A 26,681-nucleotide genomic window follows, 5' to 3' on the forward strand; every position below is an offset into this window, starting at 1 on the left:
CTACAGATAAAACCTTTTGGAACAAAGCAATTATGGAAAATAACATTAGGCTATTGCAAATCTCACACATTGCAGGCATTTGCACCACCCTGGGCAGGAAAGGCTTCCCTGGGGACAAAGATTTGCCCTACTCCCAAAAAGCAGGAAGTAGAGCTATTGCCAGCTTTGAAGGAAAAATATTTTCAAAAATAGGTACAGAACTTCTGGGGTCTATGAGCAGAATACCTTCCTGTATTAAGCTTCTTGGACACAGTCAATAATTTTGTCATTTCCTCTTCTTTCTTGGGTTTATTTCCCCCTAGATACCACTTCCCATTCCTAGCAGAAAAAAAAAAAAAAATGAGCAATTGAGAAAAGAGGATATTTTTCTTCTTTTCCTCTTCCTTCAACTATCCAATAGATTCTTCTTTCTGTCGAAGAGAACAGACAAAATTATCTTCAGCTTTGTTAGTGAATCTCTGCAAGCTCCAAGGATGTCACTCATGCTTCAGTGATAAAAAAAAAGCATAATTTGGTTTTGGAGGGACACATTAAACATCAAAATTAGGATGACAAAGAAAGGAAAAGTAATTAGCAGAGTATATGTGGCTGGAAGGGTTATTTAGGTGGGCTGTGTGGTGTGAACAGGGAGTATTGACAGAAGCAGCATGTTTTGCAGCAGAACTCAGGGTTTGCTTAGTCTGGAGGTGAAAGGCTGATTCCATTTCTTTTTTGCCAAAGAATATCCAAGTTCTCACAGCAACCTCATAGGAGTGTCTGAATACAGACTATTCCTTGAGAATACACAGTGATTCACATCAAGTTGCTTTCATTCTCCACTGTTCCCACTGTTCTATGTTGTACACAACATTTAAATATTTAATAAAGCAGAAACTGGGACCATATCCAGTAGCTACTAAGTAAAGTAAGTCCCCAGGTGACCATTTTTATTTTCCTATTTACATTTACATTTATTTGAATTGGTTTTCCTTTTGTTAAACAGAGTCAGAAATATTTTCTTTACTCTGGATGGATTTTTAAAATATTATTTTAGTGGGAGGAAAAATCATTTGATCAGTTCAAAATTCCCCTATTTTTATAACAACAGGATAACCCTTTCTTACCTATGAGTTAGAGCCTATTTTTTCCATTATCCAATCTGCCAGTTTAATTCTTGTTTTCAGAATTGCTGATTTCAGGTTATTGTGATTAACAATTAGTAGTCCAGCTGAGAATAGGAAGATATAGAATATGCTCCTTCTGAGCTTTGTCATCTGAGTCACTGTTCCCATGACAAAAAGCCAAGAGAATTGGAATTGTTCTGCCTGGAGAGGAGAAGGCCCCAGTGAGATCTTAGAGCACCTTCCAGTACCTAAAAGGGCTACAAAGGGACTTTTTACAAGGGTATAATGTTATCTTTTCTGTTACATACAGATTTCTTTATTTTTACATATTACTACTTCAGTTAAAAATGCTTAATGATTTCTCAGTTTTTTTAATCACCAGATCTAAGATTTCTGTGCTCTTCACAAATCTTTGAAGTCAGCATACATACATTCATATACATTTGCAAATATTACCATAAGCATTTCAAGTGCCACCTAAATATTATTCAGTCATCTTTATTTATTTCATATCTTTAATGACTAGTTATAAATTTGCCTAATATCCAAAAGAGTAGAACATATAAAGCAGGTCTTAGAAAAGCATTAGGAAGAACAGACACTCTTCACTAAATAAAACAATTTGCCAGTTCCTGGAAATTGCTTGTGTTCAATGCTTTGCCTCATACTTTGATTTCATTTTCTGAAGATATACTGTGTCCTGAATGCATTTTGGGATTCTACATTGAAAAATAATCTAGTGCTCCTAAACAATATTTAAAATGACATTTTTATTATGTTGGCATGAAGCACGTTGCTGAATTGCTTTTAATATGATAATGTTTTGCAGTTTACTATGCCATAAGTGCAGTTTGGCAGTTGAGTTTACATGAATATTTCATCCAGAAAAGGCCATGAATTTGTAATTATAAATAGACCTGTTCAACAGAAAGAGATGGATGATTCTACAGCTACTAATTTTCCAAGGAAGTGATATGTAGTTGAAGACTGAAAGCAAAGACTTCCAGCTGCAGAGGGCCATCTGCAGATCACTTTAGGCACTATTACAGAGGACTAGCTACCTTTCCTAGTGGATTAGTTGGAGTTGTTTATGATGCTGAAGCTTTTGTGTCTTGGCTCCTTCAGCTGTGTATTTGCAAAAGTTCTCACTGATCAAGGAGGTAAAGCCAGGCTGTCTTTTCTCCTTCACCTTATTTTGTTCACCAGCTCACCCAGCTGCTCACTCTGGTTTAACTATTTAATGCCAGTCTCCATACGGACATTACATCACATATGACACGTTCAGTACACTGAATAACTCTTGTGGAAATTCTCTGAAATGCCAGTAGTGCACTAAGAAAGCAAAACTAAAACATTCCATCTTATTTTTGTGCATTTTTGGATATTCTTAATATGATTTGGTTGCATCCAGTTTTACTCAGGGGTCAGCATTCTCCCCTACAACTGAAAAATATATTCAAATTCTTATCAGACTCTATTGTAATATCCTCTTTTGTTTTAATGTTTTTAGCTTCATTTTACTCTGCTAGTGTGTTGAAAACATCTGACTTTACTGCTGAGAATTCAGCCTGCTGTAGTCAGTGCTGCACATCAGCAAGATGAGCCCCGATGCCTTTGGCACATTCCAAAGGCTTTCCCTGAAGGACCTGCTAAAAGAAGTTTGTGAGATACTATGACAGAGAGAAGCAGCACAAACGTGCTACTGTGATTATTGATTGGGAGAAATTATTTATCCAGGTCAATTCTCTCTGACAGCTGTGATATTAATTGCTAGGGATACAGACAATGAGAGATAGGGAAGCTCTACTGCAATGTTGTATCTTGGTATGCTGTATTTACTGGAAACTGCTCTGCTGTGTTTTCCAGGTCTCTTAAAGCCTAAAATGTTGCCCTTGGTTGTACCTGTGCAATTCCCTAGAAGTGAATAGAGCTGTCTTGCAGAGGAGTTTCTCTGTGTCCATATATGCCCACAGAGAAATGAACAGCTGTGGAATGAACATGTTGAGGTGGTTTTGATACACCTTTGGAAATATTAAAAAAATAAATTAGAAAAAATGTGTAATGTGGAGAAAGAAACCAGGAAAGCATTTGGAAAGAAAATGGGGGGAATGCACCATATGTATGTAATAGCTATATAAATAAGGAATGGAGAGTTAAGAATTGAATTCCTTCTTGAAAGAACTAAACAGAGTAGAGGTTAGAGGCTAATTTTCTCTCCATCAAAGTTAATGGCAAGGCATCCATTAACTGTAATAGGACCTAGATTAACCTCAAAAGTACTTAACTATAGCAGGATAAAAGAATGCAGTGATGATGATGATGATGATGGAAGAAAATGGAATGCAGATTGGTATAAATATGTTGGTATGGAAAGAATGGGGAAAAGAATACACAGTATTTTCAGTTATTAGTCCTGGGCTTTAAATGGAAGACAGGAAAAGGGAAAAAAGACAGGAGAAGAATGAGGAGGTTGAGGTTTATGCTGAAGGGGATGATATATGAGATTTGTATTAAAGGTTGATACAGAGCAGGGCGGGGTGAGATTCAACAGTTTCAGATTGATGTCTAGTAGAAAATGTCCTTGCAAATATCTCTATGGTACATTTGCATTAAAGGCCAAGAGGAGATTGGGGGGACTCACCCCAAAAATTAAAATATCAAATTAATTTAAAATATACAAATAATAATTTTAAAAGAATGAAGAAAAACACACACAAACAATCCCCCACCAAACCAAGGTCTCAAGAAAATAAAAAATTTAAGCTTAGGCTTTCTTTCAAAATACTGTGGGGTCTTTAGCAAACAACATGACCTCTCCTTATCTTCGATCCCTAACATTTACCCATTTTATATATTAAATATTGATGTTGTCCAATGGTTTGAAAAGCTTCTAGTAAAGTTTGAAAGCTTCTAGAGTGCTAGAAGAATACTTGTTTATTGTTTGATCATGTTCCCAAACCTTGAAGAAAGTTGGACTCTTTAATATTTTCCCTACAGACAAAGCAAGCATGCTGTAATATGAAGTGGAAACAAACAGCATTGTTCTGTTCAAATAACTGTTCCCTTTTAGCTGTGTTTTAAAATTGCATGAGTTAATACTGATACAAAACAAAACCACTCAGAATTATTTCACTATTTTCTATCCCAAATCAAGCAAATTGTGTCTTTTGGGTTAAATTTTTTTCCTATCCCAGGAGATGTTCCAGTATCTATATCTATTCAGTTACCTAGTATCTATTTATATACTTGTTAATTTTCCTTGAATACTTTTTCCCTACATCTCTTTTCCATTTCAATCACACTTATGGCAAGTATTTGATTTCAAAGGCAGGCAGACATTGCATCCTGTCCCTTTCTCTTGCCTTCTTAATTAATTTCTCAATGTATTTATAGGCATATTTTCTTTATCCTTAATGGCTGTACACTTGATATAATCTTCTTAGTGTGTCTGCGCTTTCATAAATATGCCTTTCCATAAATGAAAGGTTTTTCCTTAAAGTTTTGGTCTAAATTTTCTCAAAAATGTATTGTGAAAGCAGCCTGTCACAAATGCTGTGGAAAGGTTTCTTGTTTGCTGTGTCTGCATTTTTTCCAAGAAATATTTGCATTAATAAAACTGGCAAAATGATGTCTTAATTTTGACAGACTGGCTGCATGAAAAGAACAAAAACAAGTTATCTTAAGAGCAGCAATAACCAAAACAAACTTGCCATACAGGTCAGGAGTTCTTAAATGACTCATTTTTATTCCATGAAAGAGTAGAAAACTGTCAAGCCAAATTCAAACAGATTTTGAAATGGAAAGGCTGACTCCACTTTGATTTGCATTTTACAAAGCAGAGGCTTCAAATTAGGCAAGAGGAAGGAATTCTTTGTGCCAGAAATACATGCTTTGGTGTTCCTGTGAAAATCCATCCATACTTGGTGAAATGGTAAGTCCTTGAAAAGCTTCTGCACATGCTTTGAAGTGATTTGCTAAATGGGAAAGGGAAACATGTGGCTCAGAAGCTTTTCTTTGTGTTGCCACAGGCAGCTTCTGCTGTGACTTACAGTCAGCTCCTGTGGCCATTGACTGTTCCTTGTCTCTGAGCTGCTCCAAGTGCCACATGATGCTGACGTGGTCGTGCTTTCCTGACAGCTGCTCAGAAAGTCAGGGAAAGGCAGCTCCTGCTGTGTTGGGTGATGTTGGTTTGGTGATTCCCATCTCAGAGAAGAGCAGCAGCCTGTGGTGCCAGGAGAGCAGCGCTCCAAGGGAACACGTGGGAAAGTGTGGCAAGGAGGGGAGATGGTTCTCCAGCTCCTTCACAGGTTAACTCAGTGGGCTGTGGACAAGAGGTGCTGAAGTCCTTCTGGCCAGGAAAATTAAATAATGTCATCTTGAAGCTTTCTTAGCACTTTCTAGTGATTTTTCCTATGGCAAACTCAGAGTGAGCAAAAGTGACGCACTCTTTAAATTATAATAGTGCCCATAACTGAAGGAAATTTCAAGGTCCAGAAGAAAAGTAGTGAACCACCTCCTTCTTCAAAACACAACGTGGAAGAACTTTGCAAAACATTTTATGCTGCTTTTTTTCTAATGCCTTTTCATTATTCTGCTGTCCTGAAGGTGAAACTGTGGTCAGTGCATTAGGCTGGAACTTGGCAGGACTAAGTTCAGGTCACCACCATGCTGATGGTTTTCTGTGGGAGCCTGGACCCTGAGTGCTAGTTTGGCTTACTGTCCATGCAGTAGTGTTCATTCCTTGTTACTTGGTTGACTAATATGAGATTAAATACCTCAGATGTATTTATATTCTCACAAAAAAGTTATCAGACAAGTCTTTGGATAAAAACCAGATTGAATGAATGCTTTCATAATCATGTGAAAGACAATCTGCAATAAAACTGACATAATTTTTACAAACAATTTGTTTAAGTGTAAATTCTACACCTACTATGAAAAGAACACAGAATGTATTATGGCAAGGAGCAGTGATTATACCACTGAGCTGAGATTGCTAGTCTGATTTTTCCAGAAGTGTCTGCTGACATAGAAGGAAAGAACAAAGTTGCTGGTGAATAATCACTGAGGTTGGTACAAACATTCTGTTCTTTAGCGGAGTAGATAACACTGCCCCAACTGCAACAGCCCAGGAAAGGTTTGCACAGTGTGGGTTTATGGTTTGCTCAGCTCTGCTATTACACCTGTCAAGCCAAGACAGCACCATTGTCAAGCATCATTTCACACTGGGAAATGTCAGAGCCCGGGGCCAGGGTGGCATAACTCAGTGGAAGGACCTCACGTGTAAGTTCACAGACCTAATTATGAGATCTTATAAAAATATACCATGTACTTTGAGTTACGGGGAGTTCATAGTTCACATTCCAGAATCTGATTTTAAGCCTCTAACTCGCCATGCTCTCATGTCATTTTTTAAGCGTTCCAAAAGTTCAAAGAAACAAACCTTTCTCTGTTTTTTTTTTTCTTTAAACCAATAACCTATTGTGAGCTTCTCACACCTTGTATGAAAGGGCAGGGCAATGTGTTATTTCTGTGCCCTGTAGAAAACAAACCTTCCTGTTATCTGTCCTCATCACAGCTGCTGCTCGAGAGGCCGAGCAGCGCACGTGTCACTGACTTCTCCTGAACTGCAATGGGCCCAGTCACATGTAACAGATTCCCTCAGCTACTTGGCTTTCACTCAAACCTAGTAGTTAAACCTGAAATATTTTTCAGTGTGCTGCTTGCCCTCATGTGTACAAAGAACTGACTGCCAGCATCTGAAATACTGCATTTATTCTGCTGCCAATCTAAATTCATGCTGGCAACGGCTGATGGAAATTTCCTTATGTGTAGAGTTTAATTGAATAAACTTTGGTTTTGATTTCTAGAATGCTTATGAAGTTCAATGCTTATGAACTGTTAAAATCAGAGGAAAAACTTTCCGAAGACTGCTAATATTGCTACTAAAAATAAGCTTAACACTAATTTCTTTACAGGCTCCTGCTCTGTATAAATGAGGCTTTCTCCTGATGTTTAAAGCAGGATAGAGTACACTCTTTATTATTTTTTAATGCTATTATAATTATGTATCCTGAGAAAACAGGCATCTTTGCAGGCAGCATCAATCAGTGTTAATAACACACCAAACCCCAACCCCTGCCAAAGTCCAACAATAAATCTGAGGGATCAGTTCTCTTTGTTATCTGATACGTTACTTTTCATTCCATCTCTTTGCTTGTCTTTCCTGCTATTGGACATTGTGTGATTTAGCTGAATGGGCTGCTGGCCCACCTTGCCTAGGCTGTGTTTTTGCCAGGAAAGGGTGGAACAGATGCTCCTTGAGGTCCCTTCCAACCTGGGATTCTGATACTGTGACATTGAGAGATTTCTGCTCCGGTCAGGTGTATTGGGCAGAGTTCACAGCCCTCACAGTGCTTTGCAGTGGCAGCTGGATGGCTGCTGGTGACACAGCAGTGCTCTGCCTGCTGCTGAGCAGCGCTGCCCTGGGACATTCCTTCCCCCACCAAAGGGGACGGCAGCGGGCAAGGTCCCGGGAGGGGACACAACCAGACCTGCTGACCCAAATTAGCCAAAGGGCTATTCCACACCATGTGATGTTAGCTCAGATATCCAAGCTAATGGGGAGAGGAGGAAAGGGGTGCCAGTGAGTTTCATTTCAGTGAGTTTCCAGTGTTGGCCTTGCAGAGGAGCCATTCCCATGCTGATTCCTGCTGCCCGGGAAGTGTCTGGACATCGCTGCTGATGGGAAGCGCAGACTGAGCTCCTCTTCAGCTCTTGCATGCAGATCTCCACTGGTTTCTTTCTTTTTGCTGTAATGAAACTGCCTTATCTCACCCTGCTGGTCATTTTCTCTCTCAGTCTCTCCCCTGTCCCTGTGCAAAGGGAGTGGCAGAGTGACTGAGTGGGCACTTGGCCAGTCTGGGGTTGGATTAGGTGGGGTGCACATTTTACCTTCTAGCCAAAACACCCCTCTTGGAGCTGTTGTGTACTCTGGGTCAGAGGCACTTCAGTGTTGCCTTCTCAGACTCCACTCATCAGCCAAGAAAAAGTCTGAGATAACGTTGATCCCCACAGGCACTTTATATCCACTGCAGATATGTTACTCTGCTCTGCTGCATGCAGGGCTCTGGGCTTGTAGTTCACGCATGTACAGATACATCTAAAACTGTAAACTGCCACTCAACCACTCTGCTATTCAACTCAAAAAATGTGTTTAGAAGTCTGTAATGTGTCACACATTGCATCCCTTGATAGTGATTTTCATACAGGATGATGTGTGTATGCTAATTCTATTGATGTGTGACGGGTTTATTAAACTAAAATAGTTCCGTTCACTAGGAATTTTTTTTCAGTGAAATTATTTTGCTGTCTTGTCAAATAGAGTAAATTTTGTTTGAAATGAGAGATCCTTCCTCTTAGTATTCCACATCTACACAAACAATCTATGTCCATTATAGCTTATGCATTCAACAAACTCATAGGAAAAAAAAATATTACAGCATGACAGAAGTCAATCCCAAACTCACCAATCTTATTTTGTGTTTGGGGAAGTGTTCTGTGGCAGAGCTTCCTGGAGAGTTCAGCTGTGCTGAGTTACTGCACATCATCATGGAGTGAGGAGAAGTGCCTGAGCAAAGTCAGCCCAGGTTCCTTTACATTTATCTGTATTCATTGTAGGAGAAGCAGCTCCATGCTCTGCCTACCAGATCTCTGTTGCTGGCTCCATGCAGAAGCAGAAGAATCTGGTCCTGATTCCCTGTGACCAAAATGAATTTTAGTTTGAGAAGCCTCACAAAGGTATGGTTCCTACATTCAGAAATAGGTACTTTTAGTGTGTTTTGCAGGTGGTTTTCTTTCCTAATAGCTAGACTTCCACTTTTTACTAGGAAATGCTAAGTTGAATTATTCACATTATGCTTAAAGAGCTGTATTATGAAAGTTGGACCAGGGTGGAGGTAGGAAAGGCAATAACGTCTTTAAGAGCTTACTAAGGTGTAGGATTAGTTTTTATGGCATTCTTTAGCTGAATTTTAATGTCTCATGGGGAACCTAGAGATTCTGAGCTACTTGTTTACCTGTGTGGATATGCAAAACTGTCAAAATTAGCAAATGTGAAAATGAGGAGATGGGGGTAATGTCATATATTCAAATTCAAGGACTACATTTATTAATGAAATGCTGGAGAAAAAGGTTTCATTTGAGTTCTTTCCTTGTCAGGCTTCACCTTTTGGTAGTGTAAAATCACTTTTTATTTTTCTGATCCCTGTTGTAGAACAGTAAGTGTGAAAATTATATACAAATGAATGAGAATTCTCCTCGTGGTTGAAAATATCACTGGCTTTTACTTCAGCTCTTTCTACAATTTTTCTTGGAAGAGTTTTATGTGTTTTGTGATTATGTAAATTACAGAAGAGCCAGGAGATCCTGCAGCCCCAAAGCAGGAGCCAGGATTTGCTGAGCAGATGCTATGAGTGTTTTCTGAGGGATATTTTTTGATTAGACACTCTTTATTATTTTACAATAAATTTTCCTTCTAACATGAAACAATATTACAGGGTTAGTAATGTGTGATCAGTATGTTCTTTATTGTAGTAAAAATAAGGAGAAAAAATAATATTAATTGCTTTATACTATTCCATTCCAGAAATGGCCAGGCTGAGTACCTTCATGGTATGATAGACCAATGTACTTGTGGTTTTTAACAACCACATTTTTAACACCCATTTTCATTTTTACTTGCTCTATCTTAGGTTAAATAGGAAATTCTTCAGAGGGAGAGAACCATAATGAGCTACACTTCCACACAATAGGGCCTGATATCAGTTTGTGATCTTCCAGTATTTTCTTACTATAAATGTAAATGGCAAATAATTAAAAGCGCTGAGATTTTAAGATATGGGTGTTATATCATATAGGGAATTTAATTATATTTTATTATGTGGATTCACTTCTGAAGATTCATTAAAAAACATAATGTATTTAGTGGTGCTTAGAATAGATATTTTGCCTCCTCTCTAAAATACAGTTGGCTCTCATAATTATAATTTTCTTTTATAATGTCACTATTTTAAGGCCTTACATCTGGGCTTGGCTTTTCAATAACTTTTTCCTGAAAATTTGTGGTAAATAAGCTGCTCATTTAACAATGGAAATAAATATTCTAACATGTATTTTCTTTCTCCCATGTATGTTTTAAATAGCAACAATTTTCTAAAGAGAGCTTCTCACTACCACATGGATTGGATGGGTAGTGTTACTAATTAGTTTGAAAAAAGTCATAATAAGGGAGAGAAAAAAGTATATGTGACTACCTTTGACTTGGTGTCTGTCTGGATGAAATTTCTCTGAGTGTAGGAGCAGTAACTGAGACTTATTGCTTTGATTTTAGTTTTCTGAGAGTTCTGCTTCAGGACATCGGGGCGAAAGTGGAGAAAATTAATGAGAATGGAAGGGACAGAGAGAGAATGATCCCAAATTCAGCTATGAAGGCCATTTTTTCCTTGTCTTTCATGGTAGATTTCAAACTTCATGGTTTTAAAAGGAGACTCAATGAGGCTTGTGGGTCCCTTCCAGCTGAGGATATTTGATGGGGACGATGAAACAATCTGAAATGAAATAAGTTTTGCTGAACAGCGTAAAACACGTAACACGTGAGATTTGAAATTCAGGTGTTACCTGGTGCCAAGTATAACACTAATATGTGATTATATCAAAGACATCTTGTATTAAATTCAAAATCCAAGTAAAAAATTTTTAGGAGTAGGCCTTGATATTAAATATTGGGAGATCTTCAGTTATTTATGGTGAATTACTCAAGTTATTCTGTAATCTATGCAACACACTTTTTAAAAAAAGTAATATGCATTAAGATCTTCTGAAGAAATAATGAAGAATGAGAAACACTGAAGGCATTAATCTTATTTTGAGAGGTAGGTACAATCTGGTCATCCTTGTTGAAGAAAAATGAACTTAAATGAGAACAGATGGAAAGAGGTGCAATTATGATGATTAAGCGAACAGTGAATCTATCATATGAGAAGAAATTAAAGTGTGTTATATAATAGGACCTACTTATTTAGCCTGGTGAAATGAAGACAGAAGCACATGATTCATCTTTGTAAATAAAACCAAGGGTTAAACACAGGGAAGGGAGAAGAGGTTAGTGCCAGTATTTGATGAAGTGCTTAAAACCTGGCATGAATGAATGCAAACTGGAGGTGTCAGAGTCCTTCAGCAGCATTTTTAGATGCTGGAAGAGTACTCTGATACTGAAAAACACCTGCTACAGGTGTTCTCAGTTCTTCCCCTTGTTTCCAGGCAGGAGGCAGAGCCAGGCTCCCTTTAGCCTGGCGCAGCATGTGCAAGAAACATGTCATGTTTCAGAGACTGACCCAAATTTTAATAATTATACTTGTCTTAATAATTGTTGTCTTTACCCTGCTTTCTTATGTCCTGGGGGAAATTTGCAGGGAGGGCTTTGAGGGTATTTTAAGATTTTTTTAAAACCTTGCTAATATAGAAAATATTACATCAAATATTTGGAGAAGTGCTAGTAAGCAAATGTTAGAGCAAGTGAAAATTACTTGAAGTACAAGAAGGTACTATGCATATCTTCATATGTGACAGTGAAAATAGATTGTTGATGCCATTATTATTTTAATGCATATTTAATACAAAAGTCTTCAGGAGACTGAAAGCTGTGAATTTAGTCACTATTTTTAAAATGACAGCATACATGAAAGGTTGAAAATTAGAGTCCTGTTAAGCAAAATATTTTCAGTCAGTTGGTAGAGAATTCTAATTCATGGTTGCCAAAAGGACACACACAGAAAATTATAACTTAAAGGACATGAGTAAGCGAGGATTTCTGAAAGGTGAGTCATGTTAAACAAACAAGATTACCATCTTGTAAGTGACTGGCAGAAGAGAAAATGGCAGATTTAGTATTTCTCTATGTCAGCTTTCTTTTTACCAAAATTGTACGCAACAGATGCTTGTATAGGCGATCTGAATAGGGATTGGATGCTCAAGATTTTTAATACTGATAAGTACCCACAGTAGCAGGGAATGGGAAGTGCTTATTGGTGGATTGTTGAAGTTTAGAAGTCTTTTGCTTTCTTTGTTACGATCATTTCTCTTCAATAATTTAATTATTGATTCAGTTTAAAACACGTAAGGTAATAAATATTTCAGGTGGTACTAAAGTAAAAAGATAGTGTAAATGGCAGATGGTTGCAATTGCTTTACAGGATAATTTCTGATAAATTAAATGGACAGACAAGGGGGTGAAAAATTAAATGCAATAGATTTAAGTGTTAAGTGACTCCTGGGTTGGTGTATTACACAAGCTAAGTCTAGTTGAACTTGATATTGAATTAGGTAATAGTCAGGAAAAAATGTTCAATGCATGCTATTGACAGATGCAGCGTTAACTGCTTACTTCATTGTGTAGCAGCAATATAGGCTAATGCATCCAAATGGACTTCTAATACAAAATTGATCTTGTTTTATAAACCAGTTCATCAGGAATAGCCATTAGGCTGAATTCCCCTATTTTGGTCATTAACTTGTAAACATAGAATTATCAAGGAATAAAAGGAGCACATTCAGTGAAGTTGATAAATTTGGGAATATATGGTCTAGAGAGGTGGAAATAAAGTGATATGCAGAGAGGGTGAGAGCCCTTGTTAACAGCAGTGAACTTGGAGGAAAAACTGTAAATTCTGCTTTGACGATAGAGAGTCTTCAAGGCGGCACTGGAGGGTTTTTTCCTACTTACTCTTCAATCATATTATGTTATTTGACATTTCAAAACCTGACACCGCGTCTTTGGCACCTTCCAGAAGTCCTCAGAAGTGAACCCCGAGGAAAAGACATTGCTGCTAATTCTAATCCCCATAATATAGATGTGGTTAATTTAATGCATGAGTTACCTGGCTAAGATTGCTGCAACACCCCATATATCTGAAGTTAATAGCATGCATATGTGTTTGCAGGATCAGGCTTCTCTGATCAGCTTTATATTTAGATGGAGCTTATAGCCCCTTCTGTGGGTTGGGTGGAACTTTCCCTGTCTCCTGTGAAATTTGATGTGTGTTAGGAAGTGAGGAGTTGCTGCTCTGTGACCACAGTTCCTTGTGTTGATAAAATGTAGGCTGTTTTAAAGTGGGCGCCTTTCTCATCAATCTGTTCCATTTGCCAGTCTTTGTATCCCATCAGATGGGTGGCTTTGACAAATTTTGACACTTGAAAAACAGCATGGCTTTGCTGAGATGCTGGTCCAGCCTCCCAATGCAGGTGGGGAGGTGCCCACTGGCCACCACAGTGGGAGGTGTGGAAATCAAACCTGGCCTAAGCTGACTTGTGATTTATTGCTGGGAATGGCAGAACTTTTGAACTCAAAAGAGGTTGTTTTGTCTTTATTTCTATCAAAAAACCTGGGAGTGACCCCCGCAAAAGTTTGTAAACCCAACGTGCAAAGCACCCCATTCAAACTGTGCTGAAAATTACTAAGAAACTACAAATACAAATTACGTTTGCTGCAGCTGCAGGCACCATTATGCCAGTTAATGTATGTATTTTCTTTCAAATATTGTTTGCATACCTGTATCCCTTGTATGTTATGTATTATTTCAGTTTTATTCAGCAGGAATGTATGATGAGATAAGATCTTGAGGGTAGGATTGTCATAATAATAAGTGTTTGCATATGTAGCTGAAGATAAAAGAGGATGTGGCTGTACTCTGTCTGAAAACCAGATCCCTAAGAATTTCTTTAGCCACATGAGATACAAAGGTGTTTTCAGTTGAGCTGTTGGCACTAACAATGGGAATTCTTTGCAGGTCTTTTCTGTCTTATTTAAGCTTTATTTAAGACTGTCCAAAATCAGGCAATTCTTGTGTCTTGCTATTGTGCCTGTAATCTGTTCTTCACTGTTTTCTCAGGGATTACTGATCATTGCAGAGTATCAGCAAAACAATGTTGAGAACAAAAGCAGCTGCCATATCTCAATGTGTAGCTTAAACCCACTGTTATTTTTAAATTTTTTGCAGTTGGTGATGCATTCATTATTGAATGTATTTCTCCTATTTAGATTAGATAACTGCAATAGCACTTTAAGAATGAATTATTAGATTTCTTTTTTTAAAGCCAGCTATTGTATTCAGTGGCAAGGGTAAATATTGGCAGCATGTAAACTTGCCATTTAGCCTTGATTTTTCAACCATATTTTAATGTCCACTGGCAGAAAAACAAGAAAAACGTGTCATGGCATGGCTTTATTGTACCACTGCTCAGCAATTTTTGTATATTGTTTCCTTTTATAATTTGAGACATGATAATGATTTTTGCAATAAATTTTTTCATAAGTATTCTTACTGATGGATGATGCATTTATTTAAGCACCAGTGGACAAATAAAGTTATCCACGGATGACTAACAACCTTGAATAAATACCATTTCACTCAGCAGCTATCCATAGTACCTTAGCAATGCAATTACATGCCAGCACCTATTATCCCAATTAATGGACTGTTTTATATTCACTGTGCATTATACTTGAAACTCTTCAGAGGCCTGGCCTTCAGTAAGCCAGAGGCAAAAAAGGAAATGTATAACAAATCACCAGGAAAAGGCTTTCATTTACTTTCCAATATATATAGCGTGTAATTATACTTAGAGCATAACAAGGATGGTCTCAGAAATGCCCTTTGATTTAAGTTACAGTAAAACTATATATTAAACCCATAATTATTAAATAGAGTTATCTTGTTTTCCAAGATTGTTATTAGCAGCAGAAGTAGATATTTTGCTATCTTCTTCCTGCATTGCCTTTTTTACAATTATTTCGCCAAAGGCTAAGTTTGAGGGTTATTTACAAGATTCATGTTTCTTCTCTCTTTCTAAGCATGTGAAATAAGAGCATCACTTCCTGGGGATGCTGCATTTGCTGGATGGGTGAGCAAATGAAATAGTCTCCTACAAAGTACTCAGTGCACTGTTGTGTTGCTGCTTTGTAAAATGCCAGCCCTGGGCTGTCTTTCACGGGGCTGGAATTTGACCATTGGAGTTTCCCTCTACTCCCTCTGGTGGTTTCCAAAGCTGCATTCCTCAAGCTATAAAATAAAACACAGTTGTATTTCTTCTCCTCATTGTAAGGAGCATTGATTGCTTCTCATTGTATATTATAGCAAAGGGGCAGTCTATTACATAAATTTATTGCATTTTCTTCGTGATAATTACTGGAAGTTATTGAACAAGGCAGGGAGTTATCACCAGTAAGTTCCTGCTATAGCTGAGGAAGCAAATCCACAAATATTTAGTGGATCTAAAGCTGTAAACAACACATCCTGTTTACAGTGTAGTAGGAATTTACAACATATAGTGCATCTGAGGATTTTGTAGGAATTATGCTTCAACTACTACAAATTCAGGCTTGAAATATGAACTGCAGTAAAAAATTGTCTTACATTGTATCGTGCAGATACCTTTTGTTGAGGCATTAGACAGCAGTTAAAACAACCACTAGATTCACCATTTCCCTTACTCAAGAATGGCATTACTATTTCATGAGCAGCTGGTTAGGGAGTCTCATGAAATCTGCATTCACACATTAATGCAGGATTGCTCTTTTACATTCGGAAGAGGAATCTATCAATGGGAAAAATCAATAACAGAAATGTCCCAGTAGGTCTGCGGGTTCCCGTAAAATGCAGTCGTTGACTCATCTTTCTGTAAGTCCTTCTCACAAATAATTTTTCCAGTCCCAGGTCAGTAGTTGCCAGAGGAGCACTAGGAAAGAGGATAGCTGTCACAGCCAGAGCGACCACAGAGTGTTCTTCCCAAATTTCCTGGGTGGGCCTTATTGCCTCCATCCCTTGGCCCTGACAGAGCTGGATGTGTCCTTGTCACAGCACATAACGTCAGCACAGGGAATGCAGAGAGGTGGCCCAGGGCTGCTGCAGCTGCCCTTGGATGTCTGGCTCCTGAGAGCCTCAAGGAAAAAAGGGTGAGCAGGTGTCTGCTGCCCACTGGATACAGCTGGAACCTACAGTGGCAGCTCAGCGTGGTGTTAAAAGATAAATGCCAACAATTGCAAGTGTATGGGCTCCTATTTTTCTAATAGCTCCTTCTTTCCCTGAAAGAAAAGGGGGCCCCGTGTGTGAGATGGTTTCAGGTCCTGCTGCTCTCCTCTCCTTTCCATCATGGGTCCTGAGATATTAGTGAGAGCAGTGCTTGGGATATCCAAGATATTTAGATTTATTTCCAAGCTCAAACAGCCTTCAGATTCATGCCTGGATCAGTTCTGTTCCAATCATGAATGGAATCATTTCTCTAATATGGTTATCATATAATTCATAAACATAAAGCAATGGTTTATAAACATATACAGGAAAAGTGGTTTTACTGATTTCAGATACTAAAATTCCTAGTTTTTTATTAACAATGCCTCCAAGACACCAGAGAGGGTTTGTTAACATGCAGGTCCACTGTGGGAAGTACCAATGCATTTAAAGAGCAGCCCAGCTGTCCCACTGAAGGAATGCCACAGGTGTGATCCAAATGCACATTTAAAGATGGAAGATAGAAGCCAAAAATAGTTAACAGTTAAAAGCCGGTAAGTTTAGCCCTTTATCCTATGAAAAAACTAGTAGAGAAAAAATAAAAAGCTAGCACGTATATTAACTCAAATTAAATGCTGATGACTTTGATAAATGCTGCAGTCTCAATAAATATAAGTGATCTTCACATTACTCTTCATTTATTGACACCCTCGTACCATTTTGAAGAAGATTCATCTTCCACCAAAGACTTTTATTGCTATAATATTTCATAACTGACTAGCCAATTTCTTCCATTATCTTAATACTCACAGTTAAAATAAAGAACTAACATTATCCCTGATGACTATCTATGTCATATACAAAGACAGTGAGGAGACAAAACATAATTTCAGAAAGAAAATTCCTAGCCATTATTCACTATTTCTTACTTCAGTTTCAAATATTATACTGAAATAGGCTTGGAAATATTTTTTTTTCTTCTGACCTAGTTTTATGGTTTTTCATCAGTCTTTCTGCTTTTTGAAGGATGAAGCTGTAGATGGCCTTTTTAGGGTGTTTAAAGTAGTTTGATAATTTTTACTCCATAGGTAGAACAATTTAATCCCTTTCATTTCCACCATTTCATTGAGAGCAGAACATTTAACAAAACTAAAAAAAATTATTTTCCTAGTTCATTGTGGAGCTGAAACAAAGACTTAGGAAATGATCTGTGGCAACAGTGACAGAATGGGACTGGAGAGTTGGTCTCTATTTCAGCCACCAGCTAAAGGATGGAAAAGGAGGATTGTGATGGGTTTGATTCTGCTGCTGTGTTTAAATAGAGCCCTTCTGCGGGCAAAAATGGGAGGAGTCAGGCCCTTAATGACAGCCTTGCTGTGAGGACAAGTGCCCTTGATATGTACTCTGATTGTGGCTGAAAATCTGCAGGATCATAAATGTCATCCCTTCTTCCTGTCTTGCAGCGATTCATTGCTTTCCAAGTGTCTTAGTTACGACTGTCCAGGCAGCAAATATATTTTGGTTGTCTGTAAGTATTAATTACAGAGCACTACACATGATAAGAATATTTAGTATCGCTAATGTTGGTAATTTTCCAGTAGAAAAATTCAGTAATAATGGCAGAAATAAAAATCTGGGGGAAGGAATGGACCTTTAAATAAATTCTGATTTACTTTCTCCCTTCCACAGTATTATCAGTATTATTGACAAAGAAGGAATGGCAGTCTCCTGTCCAGAATTTACTGGAGACTTACAGAGTAATGAACCTCCTTCTACAATCTTGTGATGCTGATAAACATATAGATAAAGAATGCATCTGATAACTATCACATATTATTACATTACAGAATTAATATATTAAATAATTCAGTGTGTATTTCTCTGCTATAGCTCAGAATAACTGGCAGGTTGAGTGGTTGGGTCAGCTTGAAATTGTGTAAAAATATTCATAGTATGTGGATGAACACAGCTTTTCTATAACCAAATGAACTTTGGAGCCATTTCATTATCACAATAAGACATTTCTAAGAGTGTGGTATTGTAAGATAGCCCTTTTATGGATCATTTTAAGGCCAGTGGGGCATGTGTTATCTCACTTTAACACACACCTTGTGGGGTATTGTTTTTTTATTTAAGTAAATGATGTTTCCAGTCCAACAGCTGTTTTGTGTACAGAACAAACTAAAGAAGGTGAATAATGTGACCATGGGAATCTTTTAATTTAAAAAGAAATGTTTCTTAATTAGAGATAATGGTAGAAGCTTGGAAGGAATGCTCACCTTATGAGCAAATCTCAGCAGCTCTGCTGGGCTTGTATGGAGAAAGAGCTGTAAGTAACACCCTGCTCTTACCTTGCTTATTGACTTCTCCTAGTGACTTCTTATAACTGCCTTTTCCAACCTTCTAATTTATTTTTTTTAACATCTATGTTCATTAAGGTTTGGGTGTCGGTATTAAGGATTCTTAAGTATATTAAATTGAAGAAGCTGTCCCCTCTCGAGGGGGCTGCAACTGTACAGCATGCCTGTATATATTTATTTAAAGCAGAGAAAAAAAGGCAGCAAGAGCTGTGCAGCTGGGAAATTAGCCTTGCCTCAGGGCTCCCACATAAACAGCATGAGGAAGAACTGAATTTTAGTCCTGGGTTGCTCTGAGAGTGGGGGTACAGCTTTTTCTTCACTTGCTTAGATGTAATTCTGCTCTAGAACTGCCCAGAGAACTTTTTGTTTTTCCATTTACCTTCTACTTAACAGTAGAACAGCTGCTGTTGCAAACACCACGTCAGGAATGGCATCTGATTTTCCTTTTTTCACTGCACCATCCTTGTTTAACCACGATGGAATTGCAGCTTGCCCACGACTCTGTGGCAGAGCTCCTTCATCATCCCAACCCCTGGTTCTGACTCTCTCCCTCCTCAACATCCTGTCCTTTTTTTTTTTTTTTTGGATCTCCCTCATCAGATTTCAAACTTTATCTTCCTTTCTATCCCCTCTGTTAATCAGCTACAAGGCTGTCAACCTTTGCTGCCCAGCCCCATGCTTGGCTCCGTGCTGGCTTTGACTGCAAACCTCTGCCCAGCCCCGTTGTTGTTCTGCCCCAGCCCCACACTCTCTCTTCTGTGCTGTTCCAAAAACAACTGTCAGTGCTTTGCTCCTGCTGTTCTAAACCCATCACCTACTTTTTTGGTCTCATTTTTCCTATGACTGTTTGGTGTATTTTGTCTCATATTTATAGCAGAGATTCTTCCCCTGGGTGGAAATAAAAATATCCTAGTTTTGATGTGTTTGCTGTTGGGAATTACTAACTTCTTGTGAGGTGTATGAAGCTTAATCACTATCTGTGGAACTTGTAAATCGTGTGAAAAAACAGGTATGTTCAATAGGATATAGCACACACTTGTGATTACCATTATAAATGACATCTTTCTTTGCAATACTCCAAGTACCATTTCTCTATTTTAGTCTTTCCTTATTGTATTCTGTCAGAGGTTCAAAGCAGAAAAATGTGAACTATTGTAAAAGGAAATTCAGGCTGTGAGTGGAGTCCTCCCTTGTTAGTGCTTCTTTTAACTACTCTGATTTGTTCTAAGTATAAATGACTTTGAAAATATTCCTTCCACTTGGCCATTCCATAGCAGTGAATTGCACATCAGCCTTCAAATTATAAGGAAAATAATGAAAAGGAAGATAAAATGATCACAGAAGCAACAAAAACACCAATGCTTTATAAATACATATTTTTCAAAAATACAGCTACAGTCCTAGTCAAAATCTCTTACTATCAAACTTTTCAGATAGAAAAATTAACAAAAATAGAAGTGACTGCACATAAAAAATGTATAGCCTAAGACATATTCATCACTGGATAGGGAAGCTGAACCCAGTATTAATAAAGATTGCTATTCATTTTTTGAATTTGTATGATTGACCACTTAAAGAAATTACTAGTGCTATAGAAAGTCTTGTGACTAAAAGGGAAAAGTCATTTAGTTCAGGGAGGTCTTGTCGGCCTCATAAAATAACTGTTGATTATAATTATACAGTAATCTCTGAAATATTCTCTTGGGAAGTAGAAAGAAAATGAACAGGGGAAAAAATTACCTCCAACTGATACACATTACTGATATCAAGAATACACTTTTGTAGCCTATTGCATGCTGTGAGAAGCTTTCCAAATCTTGTTTCTTTTGCTAACCTCTCATTTCATCTGTCTAGTTACTTATACTGTGTAAAGCATAACATTTGCATTTTCAAAGACACTTACATAAACTAGCCAAACTATTTTGGTTTCCTCAATTTTCATGCTCTAAAAAAAAAAAAAAAAAATCCAGTTTTATGTGACAGTTTAGCCCTAAGATAAGGAACATAAGAACAGATCTGAACTTTTCCAGCATGAGACAGTAATTGTTTCTGTGACTTACAGTGTCAATTTTCCACTCTCACTATTGTGAGGGAAATACTACTGGTATAACAATTGCTCTCAATTTTTAGCATGTTACAAATTTGCTGCTTTGCCCCGCTGCTTTACAGAACAATAACCAGGAGGGCAAACTTATTTTTGTTCTGGTTTAACAGAGAAGCAATTTTGCCAGTTTTGACCTGGAAAATTTGCAGTCATGCTGTAAATCCTACTAGGAAATGATCACCTCCCCATGGTCTGTGTTAGCTGTATTGGTATGTGGAAGGCACATGCCTCATTTCTCACTAATGAGAAAATGTCTTAAAAGAAGTTAAAATAATGAACACTGGTAGATACCATTGTCTACCAGTGAGATGTTGGAATTTCAAGGTAATATAAGGTATGTCTGGAACAGTATAAATTCTTGTGTGTTTCTTGCAGAATTAAATCTATAACAGAGAAATTTCATAAGATATTTCATATTTTTTTAGGTGTTCTTATCCTACTAGGCTGTAGAAATCCTCAAACTTATAGATACATACCCCATTTAAAGCAATGAAACTTCACATTCATTCTTTAGCCTGGAGGATTGTGTAAGCACAGTAAAATGCATATCCATGTTGATATTTAAATCTGTTTTAGTTTCTGCTTCAAGAGTTTCTGAAATGAATGGCATTCCAGGAGGGCATCACTCAGAGCAGAAGTCAGGTGTGTCAGGTCTTTGACAACTAGAAACTTTTCTTTTTTAAAGAAAATGAAATGATCTGGAGAACTGCTGCCCAATCCTTTTAAGCATAGTGCTCTGTGTGGAGGATCCCACAAATGGTATCTCTTAAAGGCAATTATAAGAAGCTGGAAGCTTGATCAAAGTCTCTCTTATTTCTCTAATGTGAAATCCCAATGGAATTGGCCTGAAGCAACTTTATACTTCAATACAAACTTCAGTCTGATACCACTGACCTCAGGACAGCATTGTGAGGATGAATCTGACCACTTTGTCAGGCCCATTGTGAGCTCCAAAGGAAGCAAAGAACTCCATGAAATTAAGTCTTCTATTAGAAAAGTTTCTAAAATTAAATATCTCTAATGATTTACAAACATCTTGTAGATGTTTATATTGTGAATCATGAATATCTTTGTCTATAGAAGATCAACATGAAACTACTGGAACTATCTATGCATTTTTTCTATAGTGAAAGCCTGCATCAAATCTGATATTGCAGAGTAAACAAGTGTATGTCTAAAAAGTTACAAGTCTAGAAAGGTTCCAGTCCTTTTTAGAGGTCAAGAGTGATTGGCCACAAATCAAAAAACAGTTAGAAACAAACTAAGATTCACCAGCACCAGACTGATTTGCTAGAGGTGAATTTGCATGTCTTACATGTGTCCAGATGTTCTTTTCAGCTCATTACTGGAAAACAGCCCAATTTGTCTGAATCATATTTAATATACAGCAGTCTGTGGCAGGTGTAAATAAAAAAAAATATATCTTGCAAGTCTTCCGTGTTATTCTCTGCATAATTAAAATTGGTTTAGTAAATGACCTTAATAGTGTTTAAAAAGGGTAGGAGAGGAAAGCATAACTTGATAGTGAGCAATTAGTCACAAATTAAAAAGCTGTTGCATTTAGCCAGTACCTGTAAAAGGTACTGTCTACACAGATTAAAGGAGGGGTTTCTGTAGAGATTCTGAAGCCAGTTTTGAACATGCCCTTCATGGTTTGCACAAATTCTCAGTGTGGATAACTTCTCGACCTTGATAATCATTGCCAGCAGTTTAAATGGGTTTTGTAGGATAAAGAGCAAGTTTGGGCAAAATCTGAGAGAATTTTGGTTCTTTCCCTGGCACAACCATGCTGTGCAGTATCAGCAGAAGTGCTCCACTGGGAGAGCACTGACAGTTTGGGAGCACTGCAATGCTCATTGCCTGTGCAGGCACTGCTCAGCCTCAGCAGCTCTCACAGAGCTCTGCAGTGGAACATCCTGTGCACCAAGAGACCTCTGGCTTTATCAAAGCTTTGTTTCCAGAGCACACTACCCACACTATCTGTCTCCTTGGAAGGAGAGTTCTTTGTCTCTTATCTAGTTGTTCTTCAGGGGCATCCATGGAAGGCAATGGACAAAACATTGCACCAGGTCTCAAGGGACGTCTTTGTGCCTTGGCTGGGGATACTGGCATTTATTTCCTGCAAAGTCCTTTGAAATTTGGAAACATAAACCTCCAAATTGGCTAGTTGATACCACGTTGTTACCATTATTCAGTGAGGGTACGAAGTTCCTTATACTGAATTCACAAATATTTAGCAAATTCCAGTGCAATTTAAGAAAATTATTTTCTATTTACTTTAGAAATTCTCTACAGCGTCTCCTGCAGTATAAGAATACCACAGTATATAAAAAGTGTGGAGGCGGCTCTTGTTAACATCTCAATGAATGTATGAAGATATTGTGAGATAATTTTTAATCAATTTAGCATTTTTTGATCGTTGTGTGAACTCACCTTATGCTATAAAGGGAGATGGATTATATGTGATGTTTGTGAGAGATAAGAGATTGACACAGTGGCTCAGGCTGTTGGTTTAAATACATCTTTAGTCAGCATTATGTTATTCCTTACAACTGACATCCTCTTGATGGCTTTGAGACAGATGTCCAGTACTGAACTAGACAGAAGTGCAATTAATATTGAACAAATTTTTTTTTGCATGTTGATTCAACCTGTTTCTGTAGAACAAATTATTTGAATTTCTACCGCATTAGGAACAGCAGAACTGTTTGGAAAGAGATTTTGATGTCAGACATGCCACCTGGCAAATGGTGGAGAAGTTTGTCAGGAAAGTATATCCAAATTGCAGAGAATTCTTTTAATGAGGTCAGGATATCACACAGAATCATAGAATAATAAAGCACTCTTGTTTTGTTTATTTAGTATTATAGTGGCATTTGTTTGCTGTAATGTCTAACTAAGAATAGTTAACATTCATTTAAAAAGGGAAAAAAAAGATCTTTTTCCTGTAATTTGCAGCGCAATAAGCTTAATGTTCGAGCCTGAGTGCAGTGGTACTGAAACCTGTAAAGAGCTCCTAGGCAAAAGAACTTTTCTCTAATGGCCAGTGAGCCATCCTATCCCCTTTTTGTGTACAAGATATGAAGATATTGTCTCTAGGGCTGTACAGAAAATGAAACCTTTGGCAGGGAAGCAGATATTCTGCTCTGACTTTATTGCTCTGGAGCTCTGAACTTCCCAGCCCTGCAGTGCTACTGCAGAGGACCCAGAAAGTTACCCTGTAAGTAGAGGCTGCATGTATCATTCACTGTCTGCACTTCCATGGGAATATGGAATACCCTTTTTCTGTGAGAATGTCTGGATATGTGTTGATTTATGCCCTTTTTCACCTACTGCCCAGTTTACTTTCTCTGAATTCTGACTTCGGAATATTTTTTGTATCTGCACAGACTGAAATACATAAATATATTTTTTGTTATGCAGTTTTAATGACATTTTTCTACAGAGAGAAGAATATATGCTGTTTATGAGCATCTGTTACTTCTGGAATCAGCTTGGTAAAGGACATTTTGTGTTTAGTAATCCAGAAATTCCTGTAGTTAAACTTTCAGAAAAACAGTTATTTTTTCCATGCAAATAAAGCAGTGAAGGGTTTTTTTGTCAAAACATAGTTGTTTGTTATTCCTTTTACAAGATATATAGTCTTGTTTTGGTCATGATTGCTCATGCAACCATATGGGAGTTTGTTCATATTCTAGTTGAGCTAAAATCTGTTGCCATGTGTTTGCCTACTCATAGTAATTTTTTAAAGGCTTGTCTATTTTTCACAGCTAAATTTAAGCTGAATTTGTTGATTTTCTTATTATAAAAGATAAATTATGAAGTCAGATGTTGACTGTTTAGGAGAGTAAACATCAGAGAAGTTATTTTGTGGTTTTGCTTCTCTCTAACAAAGTTCTTAAATAACAAGTTCCTAAAGCTATTTCTTAAGCCAGACTGATTAGTAGTAGTAGCTGTAGTGGTAGTGAAAGCCTCTGGTAACGTAGGCAGCTAATGATAAAACTGGAAGGGCCAGAGATATCCAGGCTTAAATATCCCAAAGTCATTGAATTTCACAATCTTGAAATAAACAGCTGATTCCTCACGTGACCTTCAGCCTGTCTGAGCTTTATGGACTGCAGGGTCCCCAGAGAAACGTGGAGGGCTTTAGGGGACAGGGTGTCTACAGCAAGGCAAGTCAGACCTGCTGATGCTTCCAGGCTGTGGAAGAGGAGGGATATAGGAGGTATATATTGGGATCATGATGAAACTCAGCTCTTTTCACGTCTTTTTTTCTTTTCTTTCTCTCCTTTGTGTGTGTGTATGTGTGTGAATGTCCTTTTAATATCACTCCATTGGATAAATCAGTCATTTCAGCAGCAGGGATAAACTGCTCAATTCTTGGTTTTATTTTGTTTGCTTCTGAGGAGCTACCTAACAACACCCCATAGCAGACACACCAATTTTAGATGCACATCGACTTCATTTGCCAAACATTCGCTAAGAATGAATCTCAACTTTTCCAATTTAGTTTTGTTTACTTGTATTCTTACTTACACATTTATGAAAGAAGAGCTTTATTTAAGCCATGTATTGTTCTGATACATCGCTGTAGCTCAAGAAATCTGGTAGAGTTGTGTGAGCGCTTTGTGTGGCACGAGGCACCCAGCTGGAAGAGGCTGTCTGTGTGGGACTGCTGCACTGCTCCTCCTCATTAGCTTCCTTTGCAATTCAATGACCTCAGCTAGACTGAAAATAAGTCTGTCAAACAAAACATGAAACCGGTGACTGACTGAGAAGCAGTTGGAAGGAAGGCAGAATAAATGATGTATATTTCCAAGAAGCTACTACATCACCCCTGGTCTGCCACACAACAATGTAGTATCACTGTTCCCTGTTCTTTCACATACCTAGGGTGAGACAAAAGTATTCCCAGCAAATCAAAATTATAGGTAGTGAACACAACTTTGAAAATTATATGAATGGAACAGAAAGATAAAAATAAACATTAAAACAAACAAAAACTAAGGACCAGATATTTAGCTGTCAGGAGTCTTGGGATATAGTGAGTGCTGCTTCTGAGAATAGAGGGTGCTTTGAAGTTTAAATTTATTCAGGTCTTATAGAAATGTGTGTCAAAAGATTATGCAGATATTCCTGTATTAAGCAGCACTGCTGTAAATACTGGTTCTCCCACACCCTGATGGACCCCAAACCAGTTAGGGAGCAACACCTTACTCTAAGGGCCATACTTCATAAAAAAATCCACTTATTCCAAACAATCATGCTTGGGATTTTTTGAGGAGTCAATTTTTCCAGTTAGGAGAAAATAATTTTGAAGAGACATGAGGGGGATTTGCTTCTAAGTTTGTTTCTATTTAGCTACTGGAGCAAATTTAGCCCAAAATTAGATATCAGGAAGTCAGGCCTGTACATAAAAAAGGTGTTATTGTTGCAATGTTTCAGTTGAATTTTCTGTCTTTTTTATTTCAATTAATCCTTTTCTTGACACCTTTGGAAGCACAGGGGGCTGCAAGCATTGGTAACAATAAGAAATCACAAATTAATGACTAAACTATCCCTTCTAGTCATAGCACATTCCCTTGACTTTTCTGCTACAGACTTGTCATGAGAAGCACTGGAGGGCAATTGACCACTGTGATTTTTTAAAGCATGTCACAACTGCAGAAACATCTGCACACATAGAACATATTAAAACTTTGCTGACAAGACCATAAATCATTGAAGTGCTAAAGCCTGAAATATCAGTTTTGCAGCCAGTCATTAGACAAAACTCATAATCTGTGAAATTATACATTCCAGTCTAAAATGCAATATTTCAACTCACATATAGAAAGCTAGGTACTCACCATTCCTTCTCTGCTGCAAAACACAAGGCTCATCAACAAAGATATTTCTGTCAGTGTGAATAAAGGGGCTCTATCCATCATTCTCTTGTCAGAAACAGATACGTTCCTAGTTAAACCTTATTTTTCTTATACACATTGTCAAATCTAAGGGGCACAGCTCTTGGAGTCCCAAGAACATCACTACTAAGTCTGTACATGCA

The sequence above is a fragment of the Fringilla coelebs genome (genome assembly GCF_963513975.1).
Source record: "Fringilla coelebs genome assembly, chromosome: 11".
Classification (NCBI taxonomy): Eukaryota; Metazoa; Chordata; class Aves; order Passeriformes; family Fringillidae; genus Fringilla; species Fringilla coelebs.